Source organism: Osmerus mordax, chromosome 25 (assembly GCF_038355195.1).
Source record: "Osmerus mordax isolate fOsmMor3 chromosome 25, fOsmMor3.pri, whole genome shotgun sequence".
NCBI lineage: Eukaryota > Metazoa > Chordata > Actinopteri > Osmeriformes > Osmeridae > Osmerus > Osmerus mordax.
Genome location: NC_090074.1, coordinates 7,170,069 through 7,190,972, shown reverse-complemented (window position 1 = coordinate 7,190,972; position 20,904 = coordinate 7,170,069). Strand labels below are relative to the sequence as shown.

The following is a 20,904-nucleotide window of genomic DNA, read 5'->3' as shown; positions in this document are numbered from 1 at the left end:
CCACAAGAAAAGAGGCCAGGGTGATAACTATTTACTCATTTTACTTTGTGATATGACACACAATTGTGATGTGTAATGTACAATATAAGATGATATTATTAAGGAAGTACATCTACTTTCGGAAACAGTAGTCTACTATTTCACTGAAGTATTAGCATCATGACATTAGCCTGTGCAGCTACACATACTACACATACTACAGTGGTCTATGATGTAGCGTTATCTGTTTTCAATCGTTAAAATAAACATTCCTCACATATACATTTTCGTTGTAGGATTTATTCTGACATTAGAAAACGATTTGTTGGTGAAATTACCATTACCTGTGGTTTCAAACCAGTGTAGCTCACTGCAATGCTGTAGCTTACGCGAGACACACATCTACACTACACAGCTGTTTAGGAAGTCAAACGGCGACAGAACATGTTCCGCACTCCCCTTACTTAAATCAAAAGTCTATCTAACTACTAACCTGAACTTCATTGCCACAGCCTAAACGTTGTCAATCTGTTCATGAAAATAATTAATTTCAGCTTAAACCGTACAATGGAACGTTAAATCCAATTCAACCAACGCAATCGCTACCAAGACGAACACAGCAGTAGTCTAGTACTGTACCGTAGTAGTACAATTTACCGGGGCAGCTTCTCCACACAGGGCTATATCGCATTTTGCATTGTTACTGACAATGATCGCTACCAGTGAGCTTTTTATGAATGAGCGATTTTCCACTAAATAAATGTCAAGCTTATTTACGTTTTGGGGGGCATATTTTCAGTTAGCAGATGGTACTGCTTGAATCGCGATTCCATCTTCTACTGCCGGGTAACGTCGTAGAATAATCTTCAAAGGGGGTTCTTTATTAATGAATGAATGCAATGAGTAGGCTAAATGCCTGAAAATATCATGAGAAGGGAAAAACTTAAAATGACGCTTAAGTCATAGAGATTAGGTCAATTTTTACACCGGTCTGCCAAATTTATTCGTTTTGATTCAACGATGAGGCTGCCTCTTGCAGGGGAAATGAGAAGACATCTATTTCATTCTACACTTCACTCGTATTTTCAGTTGTAAATGAGCAGCAAAAAAAATGCTTTAAATCTATGTAATCTTTATAAATAATAAGTATGCATTTTTATATAAAATATACAGTAATATCAGTTGTAAAAATGTCATTCAAAAACGGACCCCTGTGCAACCGACGCAAGCAAGCACACCCTACAATTTCCCCAGAAATTGTACCCTCTCTAGTTATTATTATTATACATCTGCAATGGGAGTTTATGGCAGCCCCTAGAACCACATGGTCAGAAGTTGTGAAATTTGGCACACTCTTTGGGACCTGTCCCCTCATCACTTTCACCAAGTTTCATGTCTCCCATTTCAACCCTCTAGCGCCACCAATGGGTCAAAGTTGAAGGTGTGTTTACACACGTTACCTTTGAACCATATGCCACATTTTCCAAAATGAGGTATCATTGGATTCCCTGGATCAAGACAAGTTCAACGCATACTATGACGTCATACCCAGTCATATAGATTCTCCGCCATTTTGAATGTTAAGGAGAAACGTTTTTTCGCTACTCCTCCTACAATTCTTGTCGAATCTTCTTCAAAATTGCCACAGATGATCTTCAGACCAAGCCTCACAAAAGTTATCCCCTGGATTTGATTTTCGCAACCGTTTGTTAGTTACAGCCAATCAAATTCAGCAACTGATCCGGAAAAAGGGAAGTGAGGTCATAACTTAGTGAATCTTTGATGCATTGACTCCAAACTTGGTGTATGGATTCATGACCCTGTTATTAAGAGGTCCAAAAAAGGTAGGGTCATTTGAGCTCTAGGGGGCGCTACAATAGGCAAAATTGTGTTTTGACCAATAACTGTTGATTTGTTTGTTGTATTTCAGTGATTCCTTTGTCTCGTGATATCTTAGGAGATCCCATGTCTGACGCATGTTAATGCCTGATACCAGACGAATTGATGAGGCCGCCATTTTGAATGAATGAATAAAACGTTTTTTCCCTACTCCTACACAATGTATCCAATATTCACCAGATTTGGCACAGATTATCTTCAGACCACAATCACCTTGACATGTCAAAATAGGACTGAATTACAGCTGTTGGGGCAACAATTTGGGCCAAATCGGACCACGCGTGCCACAGGATAAATGGCTTACTTTTTGTATACAGTAACTGTACACAGCAATTCCCAGCGCTTAAAAAGGTTCAGTGGGATAAGACGGGCTCCTTTAAAGTGCAAGGTCGTAGGTTCGAATCCAGCCAAATTCTCAAGCATGTCATGATACTGGTTTATCTGTTTAGTGATGCCAGGTATGCGACAGTAGCTGTCGAGCAGTGTAATCATAATGGTCACGGTAATGTTTCATTCTCAGGGGATTTATACTCAGAGTCAGATTTATTGTGCTTTGTCGATATATAGTGATGCTACATCTAGCCAGTGCATCGGATTTCTTGCATCATAACTTCTGAACAGATTTGTCATAAATCACAAGATTCGTCTCTTCTGATTCTACGTGGCATACTAAGTCGAAATATATCACACTGTCCCGTGTCTGCCATTTTAAGCGTCGGCCATTTGGAATTTTCATAAAAACAAACTCCTCGTTCGCCGTTGCTCCTATTTTCATGGACATGTAATCAAATCATTTTCAGACCACAATCACCTTGACATGTCAAAATAGGACTGAATTACAGCTTTTTATACTTGGGTCAAATCTGACAACGCTTCCCACAGGAGAAACTGCTTACTTTTTTTATACAGTAACTGAACACAGCATTTCTCTGCAGTGAGAATAGCTCACTGGGATAAGATGGGTTCCTCTGAAGTGCAAGGTCATAGGTTTAAACCCAGCCACAGTCATCAAGCATGTCATGATACTGGTTTATCTGTTTAGTGAAGCACGTACAACGGAACGTTAAATCCAATTCAACCAACGCAATCGCTACCAAGTCGAACTGTAGTAGTACAATTTACCGGGGCAGCTTCTCCACACAGGGTTATATCGCACTTTGCGTTGTTACTGACAATGATCGCTACCAGTGAGCTTTTTATGAAAGTTAGCAGATGGTACTGTTTGGATCGCGATTCCATCTTCTACTGCCGGTAATGTCGTAGAATAATCTTCAAAGGGGGTTCTTTATTGGGTGTGCTTTAACTTCGGCAAGGGCACAACCTTTGTTCTCTCACATATATATTTATTTATTTTTATTATTATTTATTTTCGCCCCCCTAAGGATCAGTCAATATTTGGACTACATACACAACGGCGGTGACAAAAGGTTCGTCTTGTTAGCAATTGCGTTGGTTGTATTTTTATTTACGTTCCGTTGTATGGTTTAAGTAGAAATTGCGTTTTAGTGGTGAAAGTGAAGCTAACGGTGGCTAATTTGCTAGCCACAGTCACTTACGTTACTAACGTCACGAAAACACGCGTGACTACCTGTAGCAGAACATTCGTTTCGCATCTATTAACTTGAGGGATAGCTAGGCTAACTATAGCTTTACTGCAAGGCAGCTGCAGAAAACGCCACAAGCAAAGAGGCCAGGGTGATAACTATTTACTCATTTTACTTTGTGATGTGAAACACAATTATGAAATGTAATGTACAATATTAGCTGATATTATTAAGGAAGGCCCACATCTACTTTCGGAAACGGTAGTCTACTATTTCACTGAAGCATTAGCATGACATTAGCCTCTGTTGCCCGGGCAACACATACCACAGTGGTCTATGATGCATCTGTTTTCAATCGTTAAAATAAACATTCCTCACAAATACATTTTCTTTGTAGGATTTACTATGACATTACATTACAAGTAAACGATTTGTTGGTGAAATTATCATTACCTGTGGTTTCAAACCAGTGTTGCTCACTGCAACGCTGTAGTCTGTAGCCTACGCGAGACACACTACAAAAACATCTACACAGCTGTTTAGGAAGTCAAACGGCGACAGAACATGTTCGGCACTCCCCTTACTTAAATCAAAAGTCTTTCAATAGGTGAAACTATCTGACTACTAACCTGAACTTCATTGCCACAGCCTAAACTTTGTCAATCTGTTCATGAAAATAATTAATTTCAGCCTAAACCGTACAACGGAACGTTAAATCGAATTCAACCAACGCAATCGCTACCAAGACCAGCACAGCAGTAGTCTAGTACTGTACTGTAGTAGAATTTACCGGGGCAGCTTCTACACACAGGGCTATATCGCATTTTGCGTTGTTACTGACAATGATCGCTACCAGTGAGCTTTTTATGAATGAGCGATTTTCCACTAAATAAATGTCAAGCTTATTTACGTTTTTGGGGGCATTTTTCAGTTAGCAGATGGTAATGTTTAAATCGCGATTCCATCTTCTACTGCCGGTAACGTCGTAGAATAATCTTCAAAGGGGGTTCTTTATTAATGAATGAATGCAATATGAGTAGGCTAAATGCCTGAAAATATCACGAGAAGGGAAAACTTAAAAGGACGTTTAAGTCATAGAGATTAGGTCAATTTTTACACCGGTCTGCCAAGTTTATTCGTTGATTCAGCTATGAGGCTGCCTCTTGCAGGGGAAATGAGAAGACGTCATATTTCATTCTACACTTAACTCGTGTTTTGAGTTTTAAATGAGCAGCAAAAAAAAGATGCTTTTAAATCTATGTAATCTTTAAAAATAATAAGTAGGCCCTATACATTTTTATATAAAATATACAAAAATATCAGTTGTAAAAATGTCATTAAAAAACGGAACCCTGTGCAACCGACGCAAGCAAGCAAGCACACCCTACAATTTCCCCAGAAATTGTACCCTCTCTAGTTTACATTGCTTAGATGCCAGGCTAAGGTTACACTCACATTTTCAGTCTTCGTCTGTGGACCCCCTGAAGTAGCCCTGGCCACCCCTTGGCCACCCTATATAAAAGTCTGGTTCCGCCACTGTTTCAAAGCCTAATTTAAAATACTTGTCTGTGTTTTTTTTTCATTCGAATTTTGATGGGTAGTTAATAACTAGTGGTGGGCCGTTATCGGGCGATAAAAAAAATATTGCCATTAATCTATTCTCAAAGTTGGGTTGGGAGCTGGGTCTATACTACGCAAGCTATGATGACTTTCACCTTGATATTTTAGCGCGGATGTATACCTAGCCGAATTTCACTGTAGAGGGCGAGAACAAGTCTTCGAACCTGTGTGTATGCCTTGTGTATAAAATTATCACATCAAACGTAACGTGCTAACATGGATGCAGCTATGAAGCCGCCTGGTTTGCTACAGGAACATTTTATTTTTAAGAAACTTCCCAATGGAAACCTCGACAAGACTAAGGTTGTTTGCACGTTGTGCTATGCGGAATTATTTTACTGTAGGAGTTCTTCCAGTCTCAAATACCAGTCTCAAATACCACAGTAGGTTGTTGAAGGAGGTTATTTAGTGAAGAGGGCTCCTGTTCTAATCCCAGATCAGTACTTTACCCAACGTAGATCGGCGTGATTTGCTGCGGATGTTTCTCCAGCTCTTTTTGTCTAAGCATGTTTTGTGACAACAAATCGATCAAAGCAGCAACCAGAACATGGCTCGTTGGTCTCGTGGTATGATTGTCGCTTAGGGTGCAGGGAGCCTTTGTTTAAGCATGTTTTGTGACAACAAATCGATCAATCGAAGCAGCAACTAGAACATGGCTAGTTGGTCAAGTGGTATAATTCTCGCTTAGGGTGCAGGGAGCCTTTGTCTAAGCATGTTTTGTGACAACAAATCGATCAAAGCAGCAACCAGAGCATGGCTTGTTGGTCTAGGGGTATGATTCTCGCTTTGGGTGCGAGAGGTCCCGGGTTCAAATCCCGGATGAGCCCTTTACAGTAAGTTGTTGAAGGAGGTTATTTAGTGAAGAGGGCTCCTGTTCTAATCCCAGATAAGTACTTTACCCAACGTAGATCGGCGTGATTTGCTGCGGAAGTTTCTCCAGCTCTTTTTGTCCAAGCATGTTTTGTGACAACAAATCGATCAAAGCAGCAACCAGAACATGGCTCGTTGGTCTCGTGGTATGATTCTCGCTTAGGGTGCGAGCGGTCCCGGGTTCAAATCCCAGACAAGCCTATTACAGTATGCTGTTGAAAGAGGTAACCTGTCAAAGAGGGCTCCTGTTCTATTCCCAAATCTGTCTTTTACCCAACGTCGATCGGCGTGATTTGCTGCGGAAGTTTCTCCAGCTCTTTTTGTCTAAGCATGTTTTGTGACAACAAATCGATCAATCAAAGCAGCAACTAGAACATGGCTTGTTGGTCAAGGGGTATGATTCTCGCTTAAGGTGCAGGGAGTCTTTGTCTGAGCATGTTTTGTGACAACAAATTGATCAAAGCAGCAACCAGAACATGGCTCGTTGGTCTCGTGGTATGATTCTCGCTTAGGGTGCAGGGAGCCTTTGTCTAAGCATGTTTTGTGTCAACAAATCGATCAATCGAAGCATAAACTACAACATGGCTCGTTGGTCTCGTGGTATGATTCTCGCTTAAGGTGCAGGGAGCCTTTGTCTAAGCATGTTTTGTGACAACAAATCGATCAGAGCAGCAACCAAAACATGGCTCGTTGGTCTTGTGGTATGCTTCTCGCTTAGGGTACAGGGAGCCTTTGTCTAAGCATGTTTTGTGACAACAAATCAATCAATCGAAGCAGCAACTAGAACATGGCTCGTTGGTCAGGGGTATGATTCTCGCTTACGGTGCAGGGAGCCTTTGTCTAAGCATGTTTTGTGACAACAAATCAATCAATCGAAGCAGCAACTAGAACATGGCTCGTTGGTCAGGGGTATGATTCTCGCTTAAGGTGCAGGGAGCCGTTGTCTAAGCATGTTTTGTGACAACAAATCGATCAAAGAAGCAACCAGAACATAGCTCGTTGGTCTCGTGGTATGATTCTCGCTTAGGGTTCGAGCGGTCCCGGGTTCAAATCCCATACAAGCCTATTACAGTATGCTGTTGAAAGAGGTAACCTGTCAAAGAGGGCTCCTGTTCTATTCCCAAATCTGTCTTTTACCCAACGTCGATCGGCATGATTTGCTGCGGAAGTTTCTCCAGCTCTTTTTGTCTAAGCATGTTTTGTGGCAACAAATCGATCAATCAAAGCAGCAACTAGAACATGGCTTGTTGGTCAAGGGGTATGATTCTCGCTTAAGGTGCAGGGAGCCTTTGTCTGAGCATGTTTTGTGACAACAAATTGATCAAAGCAGCAACCAGAACATGGCTCGTTGGTCTCGTGGTATGATTCTCGCTTAGGGTGCAGGGAGCCTTTGTTTAAGCATGTTTTGTGACAACAAATCGATCAATCGAAGCAGCAACTAGAACATGGCTAGTTGGTCAAGGGGTATAATTCTCGCTTAGGGTGCAGGGAGCCTTTGTTTAAGCATGTTTTGTGACAACAACTCGATCAAAGCAGCAACCAGAGCATGGCTTGTTGGTCTAGGGGTATGATTCTCGCTTTGGGTGCGAGAGGTCCCGGGTACAAATCCCGGATGAGCCCTTTACAGTAAGTTGTTGAAGGAGGTTATTTAGTGAAGAGGGCTCCTGTTCTAATCCCAGATAAGTACTTTACCCAACATAGATCGGCGTGATTTGCTGCGGAAGTTTCTCCAGCTCCTTTTGTCCAAGCATGTTTTGTGACAACAAATCGATTAAAGCAGCAACCAGAACATGGCTCGTTGGTCTCGTGGTATGATTCTCGCTTAGGGTGCAGGGAGCCTTTGTCTAAGCATGTTTTGTGTCAACAAATCGATCAATCGAAGCATAAACTAGAACATGGCTCGTTGATCTAAGAGTATGATTCTCGCTTAAGGTGCAGGGAGCCTTGTGTAAGCATGTTTTGTGACAACAAATCGATCAGAGCAGCAACCAAAACATGGCTCGTTGGTCTTTTGGTATGTTTTCGCTTAGGGTGCAGGGAGCCTTTGTCTAAGCATGTTTTGTGACAACAAATCAATCAATCGAAGCAGCAACTAGAACATGGCTCGTTGGTCGGGGTATGATTCTCGCTTAAGGTGCAGGGAGCCGTTGTCTAAGCATGTTTTGTGACAACAAATCGATCAAAGCAGCAACCAGAACATAGCTCGTTGGTCTCGTGGTATGATTCTCGCTTAGGGTGCAGGGAGCCTTTGTCTAAGCATGTTTTGTGACAACAAATCGATCAATCGAAGCAACATCTAGAACATGGCTCGTTGGTCTAGGGGTATGATTCTCGCTTAGGGTGCGAGCGGTTCCGGGTTCAAATCCCAGACGAGCCTATTACTGTATGCTGTTGAAAGAGGTAACCTGGCAAAGAGGGCTCCTGTTCTATTCCCAAATCTGTCTTTTACCCAACGTCGATCAGCGTGATTTGCTGCGGAAGTTTCTCCAGCTCTTTTTGTCTAAGCATGTTTTGTGACAACAAATCGATCAATCAAAGCAGCAACTAGAACATGGCTTGTTGGTCAAGGGGTATGATTCTCGCTTAGGGTGCAGGGAGCCTTTGTCTAAGCATGTTTTGTGTCAACAAATCGATAAATCGAAGCATAAACTAGAACATGGCTCGTTGGTCAGGGGTATGATTCTCGCTTAAGGTGCAGGGAGCCTTTGTCTGAGCATGTTTTGTGACAACAAATCGATCAAAGCAGCAACCAGAATATGGCTCGTTGGTCTCGTGGTATGATTCTCGCTTAGGGTGCAGGGAGCCTTTGTCTAAGCATGTTTTGTGTCAACAAATCGATCAATCGAAGCATAAACTAGAACATGGCTCGTTGATCTAAGAGTATGATTCTCGCTTAAGGTGCAGGGAGCCTTTGTCTAAGCATGTTTTGTGACAACAAATCAATCAATCGAAGCAGCAACTAGAACATGGCTCGTTGGTCAGGGGTATGATTCTCGCTTAAGGTGCAGGGAGCTGTTGTCTAAGCATGTTTTGTGACAACAAATCGATCAATCGAAGCAGCAACTAGAACATGGCTCGTTGGTCAGGGGTATGATTCTCGCTTAAGGTGCAGGGAGCCGTTGTCTAAGCATGTTTTGTGACAACAAATCGATCAAAGAAGCAACCAGAACATAGCTCGTTGGTCTCGTGGTATGATTCTCGCTTAGGGTGCAGGGAGCCTTTGTCTAAGCATGTTTTGTGTCAACAAATCGATCAATCGAAGCATAAACTAGAACATGGCTCGTTGATCTAAGAGTATGATTCTCGCTTAAGGTGCAGGGAGCCTTGTGTAAGCATGTTTTGTGACAACAAATCGATCAGAGCAGCAACCAAAACATGGCTCGTTGGTCTTTTGGTATGCTTCTCGCTTAGGGTGCAGGGAGCCTTTGTCTAAGCATGTTCTGTGACAACAAATCAATCAATCGAAGCAGCAACTAGAACATGGCTCGTTGGTCAGGGGTATGATTCTCGCTTAAGGTGCAGGGAGCCTTTGTCTAAGCATGTTTTGTGACAACAAATCGATCAATCGAAGCAGCAACTAGAACATGGCTCGTTGGTCAGGGGTATGATTCTCGCTTAAGGTGCAGGGAGCCGTTGTCTAATCATGTTTTGTGACAACAAATCGATCAAAGCAGCAACAAGAACATAGCTCGTTAGTCTAGTGGTATGATTCTCGCTTAGGGTGCAGGGAGCCTTTGTCTAAGCATGTTTTGTGACAACAAATCGATCAATCGAAGCAACAACTAGAACATGGCTCGTTGGTCTAGGGGTATGATTCTCGCTTAGGTTGCGAGCGGTCCCGGGTTCAAATCCCAGACAAGCCTATTACAGTATGCTGTTGAAAGAGGTAACCTGGCAAAGGGGGCTCCTGTTCTATTCCCAAATCTGTCTTTTACCCAACGTCGATCGGCGTGATTTTCTGCGGAAGTTTCTCCAGCTCTTTTTGTCTAAGCATGTTTTGTGACAACAAATCGATTAATCGAAGCATCAACTAGAACATGGCTTGTTGGTCAAGGGGTATGATTCTCGCTTAGGGTGCAGGGAGCCTTTGTCTAAGCATGTTTTGTGTCAACAAATCGATCAATCGAAGCATAAACTACAACATGGCTCGTTGATCTAGGAGTATGATTCTCGCTTAAGGTGCAGGGAGCCTTTGTCTAAGCATGTTTTGTGACAACAAATCGATCAGAGCAGCAACCAAAACATGGCTCGTTGGTCTTGTGGTATGCTTCTCGCTTAGGGTACAGGGAGCCTTTGTCTAAGCATGTTTTGTGACAACAAATCAATCAATCAAAGCAGCAACTACAACATGGCTCGTTGATCTAGGAGTATGATTCTCGCTTAAGGTGCAGGGAGCCTTTGTCTAAGCATGTTTTGTGACAACAAATCGATCAGAGCAGCAACCAAAACATGGCTCGTTGGTCTTGTGGTATGCTTCTCGCTTAGGGTGCAGGGAGCCTTTGTCTAAGCATGTTTTGTGACAACAAATCAATCAATCGAAGCAGCAACTAGAACATGGCTCGTTGTTCAGGGGTATGATTCTCGCTTAAGGTGCAGGGAGCCTTTGTCTAAGCATGTTTTGTGACAACAAATCAATCAATCGAAGCAGCAACTAGAACATGGCTCGTTGGTCAGGGGTATGATTCTCGCTTAAGGTGCAGGGAGCCGTTGTCTAAGCATGTTTTGTGACAACAAATCGATCAAAGCAGCAACCAGAACATAGCTCGTTGGTCTCGTGGTATGATTCTCGCTTAGGGTGCAGGGAGCCTTTGTCTAAGCATGTTTTGTGACAACAAATCGATCAATCGAAGCAACATCTAGAACATGGCTCGTTGGTCTAGGGGTATGACTCTCGCTTAGGGTGCGAGCGGTCCCGGGTTCAAATCCCAGACAAGCCTATTACTGTATGCTGTCGAAAGAGGTAACCTGGAAAAGAGGTCTCCTGTTCTATTCCCAAATCTGTCTTTTACCCAACGTCGATCAGCGTGATTTGCTGCGGAAGTTTCTCCAGCTCTTTTTGTCTAAGCATGTTTTGTGACAACAAATCGATCAATCAAAGCAGCAACCAGAACATGGCTCGTTGGTCTCGTGGTATGATTCTCGCTTAGGGTGCAGGGAGCCTTTGTCTAAGCATGTTTTGTGTCAACAAATCGATCAATCGAAGCATAAACTAGAACATGGCTCGTTGATCTAAGAGTATGATTCTCGCTTAAGGTGCAGGGAGCCTTGTGTAAGCATGTTTTGTGACAACAAATCGATCAGAGCAGCAACCAAAACATGGCTCGTTGGTCTTTTGGTATGCTTCTCGCTTAGGGTGCAGGGAGCCTTTGTCTAAGCATGTTTTTTGTCAACAAATCGATCAATCGAAGCATAAACTAGAACATGGCTTGTTGGTCAAGGGGTATGATTCTCGCTTAAGGTGCAGGGAGCCGTTGTCTAAGCATGTTTTGTGACAACAAATCGATCAAAGAAGCAACCAGAACATAGCTCGTTGGTCTCGTGGTATGATTCTCGCTTAGGGTGCAGGGAGCCTTTGTCTAAGCATGTTTTGTGTCAACAAATCGATCAATCGAAGCATAAACTAGAACATGGCTCGTTGATCTAAGAGTATGATTCTCGCTTAAGGTGCAGGGAGCCTTGTGTAAGCATGTTTTGTGACAACAAATCGATCAGAGCAGCAACCAAAACATGGCTCGTTGGTCTTTTGGTATGCTTCTCGCTTAGGGTGCAGGGAGCCTTTGTCTAAGCATGTTCTGTGACAACAAATCAATCAATCGAAGCAGCAACTAGAACATGGCTCATTGGTCAGGGGTATGATTCTCGCTTAAGGTGCAGGGAGCCTTTGTCTAAGCATGTTTTGTGACAACAAATCAATCAATCGAAGCAGCAACTAGAACATGGCTCGTTGGTCAGGGGTATGATTCTCGCTTAAGGTGCAGGGAGCCGTTGTCTAAGCATGTTTTGTGACAACAGATCGATCAAAGCAGCAACCAGAACATAGCTCGTTGGTCTCGTGGTATGATTCTCGCTTAGGGTGCAGGGAGCCTTTGTCTAAGCATGTTTTGTGTCAACAAATCGATCAATCGAAGCATAAACTAGAACATGGCTCGTTGATCTAAGAGTATGATTCTCGCTTAAGGTGCAGGGAGCCTTGTGTAAGCATGTTTTTTGACAACAAATCGATCAGAGCAGCAACCAAAACATGGCTCGTTGGTCTTTCGGTATGCTTCTCGCTTAGGGTGCAGGGAGCCTTTGTCTAAGCATGTTCTGTGACAACAAATCAATCAATCGAAGCAGCAACTAGAACATGGCTCATTGGTCAGGGGTATGATTCTCGCTTAAGGTGCAGGGAGTCTTTGTCTAAGCATGTTTTGTGTCAACAAATCGATCAATCGAAGCATAAACTAGAACATGGCTCGTTGATCTAAGAGTATGATTCTCGCTTAAGGTGCAGGGAGCCTTGTGTAAGCATGTTTTGTGACAACAAATCGATCAGAGCAGCAACCAAAACATGGCTCGTTGGTCTTTTGGTATGCTTCTCGCTTAGGGTGCAGGGAGCCTTTGTCTAAGCATGTTCTGTGACAACAAATCAATCAATCGAAGCAGCAACTAGAACATGGCTCATTGGTCAGGGGTATGATTCTCGCTTAAGGTGCAGGGAGCCTTTGTCTAAGCATGTTTTGTGACAACAAATCAATCAATCGAAGCAGCAACTAGAACATGGCTCGTTGGTCAGGGGTATGATTCTCGCTTAAGGTGCAGGGAGCCGTTGTCTAAGCATGTTTTGTGACAACAGATCGATCAAAGCAGCAACCAGAACATAGCTCGTTGGTCTCGTGGTATGATTCTCGCTTTGGGTGCGAGCGGTCCTGGGTTCAAATACCAGACGAGCCCATTACAGTATGCTGTTGAAGGAGGTAACCTGGCAAAGAGGGCTCCTGTTCAATTCCCAAATCAGTCCTTTACCCAACGTAGATCGCGTTGATTTGCTGCCGAAGTTTCTCCAGCTCTTTTTGTCTACGTACTTTTTGTTACAACAAATCGATCACAGCTGCAACCTGAACATGGCTCGTTGGTCAAGGGGTATGATTCTTGCTTTGGGTGAGAGAGGTCCGGGGTTCAAATACCGGACGAGCCCTTTTACAGTAGGTTGTAGAAGGAGGTTATTTGGCAAAGAGGGCTCCTGTTCTAATCCCAGATCAGTCCTTTACCCAACGTAGATCGGCGTGATTTGCTGCAGAAGTTCCTCCAGCTCTTTTTGTCTACACATGTTTTCTGACAACAAATCCATCAAAGCAGCAACCAGAACATGGCTCGTTGGTCTAGGTGTATGATTCTCTCTTAGGGTGTAGGGAGCTTTTGTCAAAGCATGATTTGTGACAACAAATCGATCAAAGCAGCAACCAGAACATGGCTCGTTGGTCTCGTGGTATGATTCTTGCTTAGGGTGCAGGGAGCCTTTGTTTAATCATGTTTTGTGACAACAAATCGATCAATCGAAGCAACAACTAGAACATGGCTCGTTGCTCTAGGGGTATGATTTTCGCTTAGGGTGCGAGAGGTCCTGGGTTCAAATCCCGGACGAGCCCTTTACAGTAGGTTGTTGAAGGAGGTTATATAGTGAAGAGGGCTCCTGTTCTAATCCCAGATCAGTACTTTACTCGGCGTGATTTGCTGCGGAAGTTTCTAATGCTCTTTTTGTCTAAGCATGTTTTGTGACAACAAATCGATCAAAGCAGCAACCAGGGGCCCGTTCCCCGTACGTCGCTAACTCAGTTAGCTGGATTTGATTGTTGACGATTTGTCATTATCTTGGATTGTTCGGTTCTTCGAAGCTCATCCTGGACTTGCTGTCATAGCAACAGGTCCGTTAGCTTAAACCTGCTCGGGAGCAGGTTTATTTCATGTAAACACGAATAGATGGAGGCTTTACAAGCAGAGGTGATACAGGAAGTCTGTCACATACATGTCTTGTCTGTTTTTACTACAGGAACCTGTTGCTGAAGGTGCAAGAATAATTAGCAGAATTTAACATGAAACCAAATTAATTGCTCATTGCGTGATAGATAGTCTCCTTAAGTACAGTGCGATATGCTAGCCTATACTTTTTGAGAGGATAGCCTATCATTTTTTTGTGAGGGTATCATTTACATAATACATTTGTTTAAACCACATCATATGACATTAAAGATGACCTTGTATATGCATATGACCTTGTACGAAGAACAGAGGGCAGGGCAAACTGACATTTTAGGGGTTTGGGAGATAAAACACACCATGGCCGGCTAACGGCCATTTAGATCAGGGGCGTTCTGTGCACTATAAATGCTGTCTGTATTCAATTGTTAAGTAGGCTCTCTCTTGTGCTCGGAGAGACCTAACGTATGTTGCCTTTCTGACTTTGATCAATAAAAGCTTGTCGTTGCATCTGAAAACTTGGACAGACTCCCTGAGTTCATCCTTTTGCACCTGTTTTGCTAAAAAGCTAGCCACCACAATTGGCGACCCCCATACGTGATCCAAAAACCTACATCTTTGATAAGGTGAGAGAATTACTTATAAAATGTAGCTATGGCTAAATGAACAGAAGGCGCAGTATTACATGTTTTCAGATGCAGAAGACGTAAGCCATGTTGCATCAAGCAGAAATTGTCTTGTCAAAACCCCATGTACGTCAATATCCCGAATGAATGATGAATAAATGTATATGTGCTAAGCTTTCTACTGTCGCGGAGACGTGTATCTTGTCAAAGCAGCGTTGTGACGTGAGGGATTATGATGGACGCACATTTTGTCCCTAAGACGCAAATCTTAGTTGGAATAGACGTAGGGAGGACTATTTCAAATTAACTTTGTTACCGAGTGGAGCATGATAAAAACGAAGGTATCGGAAACCACATAGAATTGGAATGTTATTCATGAAAATGCGTACGTATTTAGGCTAATTTTGCCGAATCTAAAATACGGCTAAAATATTGACTTTGTAGTTCTAATTCGACGCCATACGATTAGGGAAACACCAACAGCATTCAAGTTTTTCGGAAAACAACTAAACAACCTTACAAGTCTAGAAGAATTGTATTATAGGAAGTAACTAGAGAGGGTACAATTTGTAGGGTGTGCTTGCTTGCGTCGGTTGCACAGGGGTCTGTATATTTTATATAAAAATGCATAGGGCCTACTTATTATTTATAAAGATCACATAGATTTAAAAGCATCTTTTTTTTGCTGCTCATTTACAACTCAAAATACGAGTGAAGTGTAGAATGAAATATGATGTCTTCTCATTTCCCCTGCAAGAGGCAGCCTCATCGTTGAATCAAAACGAATACATTTGGCAGACCGGTGTAAAAATTGACCTAATCTCTATGACTTAAACGTCCTTTTATGTTTTTCCTTTCTCGTGATATTTTCAGGCATTTAGCCTACTCATTGCATTCATTCATTAATAAAGAACCCCCTTTGAAGATTATTCTACGACGTTACCGGCAGTAGAAGATGGAATCGCGATTCAAACAGTACCATCTGCTAACTGAAAATATGGCCCCCAAAACGTAAATAAGCTTCACATTTATTTAGTGGAAAATCGCTCATTCATAAAAGCTCACTGGTAGCGATCATTGTCAGTAACAACGCAAAATGTGATATAGCCCTGTGTGGAAAAGCCCCGGTAAATTGTACTACTACGGTACAGTACTAGACTACTGCTGTGTTCGTCTTGGTAGCGATTGCGTTGGTTGAATTTGAATTAACGTTCCGTTGTACGGTTTAGGCTGAAATTAATAATTTTCATGAACAGATTGACAACGTTTAGGCTGTGGCAATGAAGTTCAGGTTAGTAGTTAGACTTTTGATTTAAGTAAGGGGAGTGCCGAACATGTTCTGTCGCCGTTTTACTTCCTAAACAGCTGTGTAGATGTTTTTGTAGTGTCTCGCGTAGGCTACAACGTTGCAGTGAGCTACACTAGTTTGAAACCACAGGTAATGATAATTTCACCCACAAATCGTTTACTTGTAATCTAATGTCATAATAAATCCTACAACGAAAATTTATTTGTGAGGAATGTTTAATCTAACGATTGAAAACAGATGCATCATAGACCACTGTAGTATGTGTTGCCCGGGCAACAGAGGCTAATGTCGTGATGCTAATACTTCAGTGAAATAGTAGACTACTGTTTCCGAAAGTAGATGTACTTCCTTAATAATATCAATTTATATTGTACATTACACATCACAATTGTGTGTCATATCACAAAGTAAAATGAGTAAATAGTTATCACCCTGGCCTCTTTTCTTGTGGCGTTTCTGCAGCTGCCTTGCAGTAAAGCTATAGTTAGCCTAGCTATCCCCCAAGTTAACAGATGCGAAACGAATGTTCTGCCAAAGGTAGTCACGCGTGTTTTCGTGACGTTAGTGACGCAGTGACGTTAGTAACGTCAGTGACTGTGGCTAGCAAATTAGCCACCGTTAGCTTCACTTTTCGCCACAAAAACTTAACTTAAGCCTAAACCATGCAACGGAACGTAAATTCCAATAGAAGCAACTCAATCGCTACCAAGACGAAACTTTTGACACCTACGTTGTCTATGTAGGCCAAATATTGACTGAGTTTTAGGGGGGCAAAAATAAATAAAAAAATAAATAATAATATATATGTGAGAGAACAAAGGTTGTGCTCTCGCCGAAGGCTTGAGCACATCCAATTATGTATGAAGATAATCTAACTAGTTCATTTCTGAAAGGTTTTGTGCACCAAACAACAAGGTAAAAGCAGAGAAAAAAGGGAGCTCTCTAAATTCTTAGTCTAAAAAGTTAAAATACAGGAAGTCATGAACCGGTATCTTTTAAGACGCGCCGAGCAAAACACAGGAAAAGAACTTAAATAAAGAATTATGGGGTTAAATCTAATTAAAATGATTAAAACAAATTGTATCAAACATTGTGAAATAGAATTTATGAAACGATATCCAACAGCACCAGACAGAAAAAGGCTAAAGAATGATACACATGTTTTTTTAAAGTCTATGATGTGGTATTTTTGCAGGAGCTGAAAGAACCTAAAATATCTTCTAAAAATAAACACATAGCTTTTATGTTAATATTTTTCTAAAACTAACAGCATCACAATGTTTGGGGAATGGAGTCAGATAAAATAAACGATATTTATGAATTGTTAAACTATTGATAGAAATAACGGATGATTAAAGAAAGGATGAAAGAAAATTTTAAATGAAGGTACGTGTATGGAAACAAGTTTGTAGAAAGAGACAAAAGAGGCTGTAAACTTTACATTTATTCATTTAGCAGACGCTCTTATCCAGAGCGACTTACAGTAAGTACAGGGACATTCCCCCGAGGCAAGTAGGGTGAAGTGCCTTACCCAAGGACACAACGTCAGTTGGCATGACCGGGAATCGAACTGGCAACCTTCGGATTACCAGCCCGATTCCCTCACCGCTCAGCCACCTGACTCCCACTTTAGATTGAAGAAAAGGAGTGATGTTGAAAGGTCAAGGAAAGTCATTATGAAGGTACGTGCAGGGATTGAAGGAATGGAGTCAGATATAATAATAAAAACGATATTCAGAACTTATAGAATAAATAAAGAGATGTAAGGTTTTATGTGTATAGAATAAACTGTTTATTAAGTGTCCTATAAAACGGAATATGTAAATGTAGAATTTTTAAAGTAATGATTAAATGCAAGTTGTCTTACATCTGTTTTTTCTGAAATTACAGACGGCGGGGCAAGTGAGCCTGGCACAAGCACGAGGAAGTGTTCAAACAAACTAGACACCCGAGTTGTTCATTGAGGAGGTTTAATAAACAAATAAAATATGTGCGTCAAAAATTGCATTTGCAAAAAGGTTTTCCCGTCCAACAAGACTTCTGCCACACACATATAGCAATAAATGAACACATTATTTAACTAAGAGTATAGTCTTGAGGTTTTTAACCTGATTCATATCTCATTATAGCTGAGAAACGGAGAAAGGGGGGTTGCTCGGATGGTTAATCATATACTTGTATCAAGGCTAGATCATCCGAGCCCACTGTTCCAAAGGTGCCTCCCATGTTTAGTAGATAAATAACAGCCACACTAAAGAAACATTATGAATGATAAAGTAATAAGATTCATAAAATTGGAAGTCTAATCTTTAAACAATGCCGAAGCTTTTGTTGAAGATGTTGTGTAGGAGTTCATGGTGTCCAGGATCCAGGGCATACTCCAGCAGGAGAGGGAGAAGGAGAAGGAGAGAGAGGAGAGACCTCCCAAGCCAGTCACTATCCAGCCTGGTGACCGGTTCCTTCTTAAAATCTACCGGAGAAAGTGGAACACTCCGCGTAGAAACTGTGCACAGGGACACAAGCGACTGTGACTAACAGTACAGTGTGAAGGGTCAACCATGTGGTTTCATCTGAAATCACTGTTAAAAATCCCGGATCAGACTTGATAACACCTATTGACTCTGATCTCCCTGTGACAGTACAGGACTGTGCTGTCTTAAAGCAAAGCACACAAATAACGTTGTTTAAATCTCAATCCTAGGACTGGGCGTGGTCGTTGCTTAAGACCAAGGACCATATCCAGGGCTTGAAAGTCTTACCAAGCCACCCTGGACAACGGCGAACAGTCACTCAAACCTGCTCCCAAGAAAGGGATCAGAAAATGAAACTCAACCGCCGGGACAACAAACAATCCCTTCCCTGGTTGCGTTCCAACTGGGAAGAAGGGGGGTGAGTGAAACGCAGGGAGACACGGGGGAAAGAAGGATGCACAGCAATTTTGACATTTGAAATGTGAAACCAAAGTAATTATTAACAAATATGCCTCGGGGGTTAAGGTGATAGAACCAGGGGTTTGTTGATGACAATAACAATGTTCTGTTGGCTCTGAGCTAACAAACTCCCAGCTACTACTGTCATGGCATGGAGAACCGACTGGCGGTTGGCAGAACAAAGCAGGGATGGGTGATGTATATTCAACACCCACCACATTGTTCCCGATGAAGTTTCACAAAAGGTATCACTAAACTGAAAACTCCAAATTGGAGGGCTAAGTTGCTATTGCTGCATACCTATCTCCCTGTCCCGGTTTCTATAAACTCACCTCCACTATGATGACAGAGTGCAAACTAATGCACCAAGATCATCTAACGAATTGGCGTTTTCCTGGTCACCAAAGCTATCCTGTTCCTGGTGTGTATCCAATTCCAGGAGGGAGAAAGTGAACCAGATCCAAGGGACGTGCCAGGGTCAGGATCCCAAGGAAGGCTGGAAGCCGAGGTTCCCGGACCAGGGCCAAACCCGCCAAACAACCTGACAGCGTCACTACCCGAGCAGCCTCCAAGCTACAGGAGGCCAAGCGAGGACAAGGCGCCCCTGGCAGATCCCACACTAGCACCGCAAAACCCTTCACTGAGCAAGTTGCCCAGTGAAGGGGGGGTAGAGGTAAAGGCTAAACTCTAGAGATGTTTTAGGAGAAGGCATGTACAGCAATGACTTTAACGTAGAATGTGTAGCCCAAGTACTGGCTCAGGCAAGGCCTGCAGTCAAAATAAAAGTTGCTCCAGCCCACTTCAAAGGTATCTGTGGACTGAGTTCACAGCACAAGCTAACGGGTTGTCAGACTGTTATGTATGCTCCAAGGCCAGGACCGAGGAGTTGTATGTCACTTCTACACACCTAGGTTGGGAAGAATGCGAGGAGGAAACCAACCGGTGGCTGACCGTACCTGAGAACATGATAAAACAGAATATCCCCATGTGCGAGGCATGCTGCCTCGCATATCTAGGATCTCGTGAGTATACTCTAAGTTTCCGGGGGGACCCGGAAGAGGCGGTCCGAAGGGACATTAAGATTAACTGCCAATACCTAGAAGGAATGCTGCCACGTTTAGAGGAGGAGGTGGCCATTCCGAAAGGGGTAACTAACGCTAGAGAAATCTTTCGAATGTTATCAAAAAACAGGCAATGCAGACATAGGGACCGTACCAGACCAGGACTGTAGTTACATCTGGGAAGTAAGTGGGCAATGCACCAAACTAATCGATGGGCAAGCAAGACAGATTAAGGGAGCCCAGCCAAGACGTCCTATTTCCCCAGCCTGCCCTTATCATTTTCAAACTCAAATTGTGGCTGATGTATTTTGGCTCTGTGATTATGCAAAAGGTCTAAGGTCTACACTGCCCATCGATTGGAACGGGAGATGTGCTAGAGTCCACGGGGTCACTCACGTGGTCCATTTTCGATTGATTGAGGCAGACAAACTGGAGAACCGGGTCCGCTCTAAACAAGCCTACTCTTCCAACGTTACTATCGACGCCATAGGTCAGCCAAGAGGAGTGCCCAGTGAGTTCAAAGCCAGAGACGAGGTAGCATAAGGGTTTGAATCTATTTTACCATGGATAACGACTAACAAAAATACTGAATGGATCAACTATATTTATTATAATCAGCAAAGGTTTATAAATTACACTGAAACTGCACTCGCAGCTCTGGGAGAACAACTGTCTTCCACCTCAGCCATGACCTGGCAGAACCGACAGGTGCTGGATTGGCTCCTGGCTGAGGATGGAGGGGTGTGTACTAAAATTGGTGATGTATGTTGTACGTTCATCCCAAATAATACTGCCCCAGCAGGAAGGTTTTCCCAGGCCATGACTGACCTAAGGTCCCTGAGGGAAGAGGTGAAAGCACATGCGGGACAGGGGACAGATTGGTTTGGATTTTTGAACTTCCATCCATCCATCATCATCTGGTTGGGCGAACTCCCATGGACCTTCGCCCAACCGAGGGTATAGAGCTGGTCCACAGTTCCAGGACGAAAACCACATTGCTCCTCCTGAATCCGAGGTTCGACAATCCGACGGACCCTCCTCTCCAGCACCCCTGAATAGACTTTCCCAGGGAGGCTGAGGAGTGTGATCCCCCTAAAGTTGGAGCACACC

The 20,904-nt window shown here is 42.8% G+C and overlaps 1 non-coding gene across 1 annotated transcript; it reads left to right on the top strand.

The window, feature by feature from the left end:
• The first annotated feature begins 5,797 nt into the window (after positions 1-5,797).
• trnap-ugg (transfer RNA proline (anticodon UGG)) lies at positions 5,798-5,869 on the top strand. The gene has a single exon. It is a non-coding gene; the product is annotated as a tRNA-Pro (tRNA).
• The last annotated feature ends 15,035 nt before the right edge of the window (positions 5,870-20,904 follow it).